Raw genomic sequence first — 4,695 nt, forward strand, 5'->3', positions numbered from 1 at the left:
ATCCTTCCCTTCAAGGCTCAGGGGTCCAAGATTATCTTCTGTGTCTGTGTTAATTGGTTTCCCTTTTCTTTGTTGAAGAGGGTCTGTGCAATCCTTATGCCTAGTCCGCCATCTTGCCGGAACCCCAGTAAGCAGATGCTTTAATGCAAATTAAATAGGTATAGTAAACCAGAACATAGGCATCACCTGTGATTTGTGGAAAGGCATTCTCAGGCCCCGGACCTGAGTGAGGCCCAGGACTGCATGTGCTAACAAGCCCTCCGGATGATTCTTATACAGGCCAAAATGGACTAGCACCATTTACGGATGAGATGCCTGCGCTTAGCTTGGTTAAATAACCCATCAAAGGTCTCTCATAAATAAGTTATGAGTTAGAATTTAAACCCAGGTCCATCTCATCCCAACACAATCTGTCTTCTATGCTTTCTAAACTGTAATTTATCTGAGATTCCCCATTCTTGATAAGTTTTCTGAAACTTCTTTCAGGGGTGAACAACAGAAGTTCTCTCATGGTGGTCTTCTGGAGTAAGGTACAAATTCTGCCCCATCTGTTGAATTCTTGTTTTTTGGGTGAGATGAAAATGGGAAGATGAACCCAAAAGAGGTGACTAGAATGCCCAAGGCCTAGAAACCCAGGAACATAGTCCAAAATGGCTACTTAAATCACATTTCAACCTGACGTTTCCTGTGGTGGATGTGGATCGAATGCTCCTCAGGCATTCCTGAAACTTTATTTTACCATGATGAATGTAATGGCAAGACAGCTCCTTGCCCTGCCCTGGCAACATCTGTGGAGCTGAGTTGAGGCAATATGGGAATACTTTTGGCAGCTACTTGAAATCCCTGGTGCTGTGCTTGGCAGCAGTAGTTCATAGGCTGTGGTCTTACGTGGACTCTTACAGGTGTGTGGCTTAAACAAATGTTCATCTATTTCTTATGAATTACAACTGCATTTTTTTTTTTCCTTCTTGAAGCAAGAGCCCAAACCAACTGTTAGCCCCTAGCTCAAGAGGCTTCCAAGACTAGATGGTGCCCAGCTATTATTACAGACAGGTTCAGCCAGGGTCACAATAAAAGGTCCCAGACAGAATGAGAGAAAAATATAGAACAAAATACAAATTTTAAAAAGGCCAGACTTACTGGTCTGATAGAGATTGATGGAACCCCTTGAGACTATAGCCCTTAGACACCCTTCAAACTTAGAACTGAACCCACTCCTGGAGACCACCTTACGGCCAAACAACAGGCAGGCCTATAAAATGAGTAATAACAACACCCATGAGGAATGTGCTCCTCGGAACATTCAACTATATGAGGTCAAAAGGGCAGCATTTGCCCAAAAGTAAAAAGCAGAAGGCAGGAAAGCTAGGTGAATGGGAACAGAGAAGCCAGGGTGGAAGTGGGGAGAGGGCTGACACTGAGGGAATTGCAACTGATGTCACAAAGTGGTCTATAAATGTGTAAGTTGTTGGATGGGAAACTGATTTGCTTTGTATTCACCTAAACCACAATGAAACATTCAAAAAAAAAAAAAAAACAGCTCCCAGGGAAATCAGAACAGATCTTCCTGTGTGGCAACACCTCCAACAGGCTTCTCTCCACATGCTCTGAGAAGAGATCAGCTGAGAACCTTCAGCTTCGATGCATTCTCCTCAACATTCTTTTTGAAAAAGGAAAGATGGTTGTTTATAGAGCACTTCCTATGTGGTGGAACTGTACCAAGTGTTTTGCATTTCTTACCCCATTTTATACTCAACAACCCTTGACAAAGGTGTTACTGTTAGCCCTGCTGTTAAGATGAGGAAACTGAGGTTTGTAGAGGTGCAGACACTTTCCCAAGATCACATAGCTAGGAAGCTGCAGTTGTGTTGTATGTGCCATCAAGTCAGATCCGACTCATAGCGACCCCTCCTTGGGTTTCTGAGGTGGTATTTCTTTTACGGAAGTGGATTGACCAGTCTTCCTTCTGAGGAGTGGCTGGTGGGTTTGAACCGCCAACCTCCTGGTTACCAGTCAAGTAAGTGCCTTAGGCACTATGCCACCAGGGCTCCCAGGAAGCTGCAGTGGTAGGATTCAATTCTAGGTCCAACTGCAGGTTTCCAGCTCTTAAACCAGAGATTTGAACCAGTTCAGTCATGGCTGATGAAGCAAAACTGGAACAAACCCAAATTTTTAAATCTAGGTTTTCTGGAACAAATGAATGGGTTGGAGGCCTGGAATGGGAGACTTAGAAGAGATATAGCCAGCCCTTTTGGGAGCCTGATATGTGATGCTTGATTATTGCCAGGACTGAGGAGAGTGACTTATTCAGAGCAGCATAGTCAGCTGCCATCTTTGAGCTGGGCACCGTTGTTTTCGACACCACCAGTCAAAAAGATTTGGTCGATACACAACACACACGCTGCCCTTGCTTTCTAAGAGGGAGATTAATTTTCTAGTAGGGCTTTGACCTGTAATTTTTCCCATTCCGGTTATTGTTCCAGTTCACTCACATTTTTAAAATGTGGGTCCATCCGGACGTCACCTCTTTAGCTGTGGCTGAACCAGGGCTGAGCTGGTTCAAAGCTCTGCTCTTAACCACCATATAACATTGGCTGTGGCAGGCAGGAGAGAAGGTTTGTTTTGAAAGCCTCTTTAACTTAGCCCCACAGGGTTTGGCAATAGAAATGGGACCCTGGCGCTGTGGCACTCATCCATGTGGCCTACAGCTGTGACAATAACTCAGCAGGGGCTCCCAAAGGGAAAGATTGTGACAGGAAGTTGGGAGAAGCAGGAAATGGTGGCCACCCATCCTTTGGACATATTTAGGCCATTTGGTTGTTTTAGTTTTAAGTGTTTCCTCCTAGTCTTTATTTAAGGAGTCCCTGGGTGGCACAAATGGTTAATGCTTAACTACTAGCCTAAAGTTAAGCTTTCCAGAGGCATCTGGAAGCCAGGCCTGGTGATCTACTTCCAAAACCCTATGGAGTACACAGTTGCAATGGGTCAGAATTGATTCCACAGCAACTAACAACAATAGTCTTTATTATTTCTAACATCCTTCCCAGGTCAATAAAGGCAGTTATTTTTTCTTTATTGTTACCTAAAGGTTAACCAGATTCAGTGTTTGGAAAATCAATGTAGATCTGTTTTTTCAGTGTGACTGGGAGTGAGTGCAGGCCAAGTCCTTGGTACCCAAAGGTCAGCTGGGTGTCTTATGAATTCTCCCAGGCTCTCTGGTTCTGGCAGGGTCTCCCCATGCACACCTTGCATTGCACAACAGTCACCATGGCAGGAGTTTGCCCAGGCTGCTCTGGGCAGGTGGAAGGTGCTGAGTAGCTTAAGTCTCTTCTCAATTGCTACATGCAGCAGACTTTGCCCAGATCCAACATGGGGACCCAGCAAAGTCTGGTTGTCTCCCAGTCTTTGCAACTCTTCCAGCTATCTCCTTACTCCCTTCTGTGACTGACTGTTCATGTGCACTCTCCTTCCATGTGTTCAGGGCTTTTCTGTAAAGACAGATTCAGAGATAGCCATAACTAGCAAGTTTAACCACCCCAGAGTGGGAGGGCAAAGCTCAAGTTTTGCAAGGTACAACAAGACCTGAAGCCAAAGAAATAATACCTCTCAGGCATCCTCAAGAAGGGAGAGGTAACATGGTGGCAGGTGGGTGGGAGGGCCTTCTGCCCACATAAATCTTGCTACATAGGTTACTACACCTGCTCTGAGGTCTCCAGAGACCCCAGAATTCAGTGACATGCTCTATAGCTGTGTTTGTACACTCCCTGCCCGTAGGCATCTCCTTTGTGTCTGTGAGAAGTTTCCCAGCCATTCCCTGGCGGGCAGATTGGGACCCATCTGAGTCAAATGAGCTTCTCATTTAGTCACTTAGGCCTCTGAAGTCCGAGTGGCCCAGGCCTCATTCCAAACCCACTACTACTAATAGCAATACTATTATAATGGCTTTTATACTTGAATTTCCTTTCTTCCAGGAGCCCCCAGGTCTAGCAAATGCAAGAATCATGCTGCTGGCCAAAAAATAGAAAGTGTAGGAAAATATACACCTTATTGCAACTGTTCTACTCCTTCATGGCCTCACATAGTTGCTTTGAAAGGTGGATCTTTAAAGATTTATAAACTTGGGTGAGGGTGGGGAATGGATAAAGGAGGCCTTTATCTTTTTCTTATTGTCTCAGACCCCACTGTCATCTACCTTTCTCTGTCTGTGGTTTTGCAGCTCAAAGACCTCAAAACTTGATCTGGATGAGTCTATTAAATGTGTGTTTAAGATAAAATAAAAAAAAAAAAAATTGCTATCAAGTTGATTCCAGCTCATAGGGACCCTATGAGACAGAGTAGAACTGCCCCATAGGGTTTCCAAGGCTGTAAATCTTCATGGAAGCAGACTGCTTCATCGTCTTCCCATGGAGTGGCTGGTGGGTTTGAACTGCTGACCTTCTGTTTATCAGCCACATGCTTTAACCACTATGACACCAAACCTCCTTGTGTGTCTTAGAAGGAGACAAAATTGAATCTGACCATATTTGAATCTCATGCCCCTAGAGGTTGTGGATCTAACAGGCACCCACTGAGCCCAGTTTGTTGTTAGGTGGCTTAAGAAAGACAAGAATGACCTACCAACAGATGCCTTAAAGGCTAACCAGTTCCAACTCATGGTTATTCCATGTGTGTCAATGTAGAACTGGGCTCCATAAG

This window comes from Orycteropus afer, unplaced genomic scaffold (assembly GCF_000298275.1).
Source record: "Orycteropus afer afer isolate SDZICR_OR568_19922 unplaced genomic scaffold, OryAfe1.0 scaffold00152, whole genome shotgun sequence".
Lineage (NCBI taxonomy): Eukaryota > Metazoa > Chordata > Mammalia > Tubulidentata > Orycteropodidae > Orycteropus > Orycteropus afer.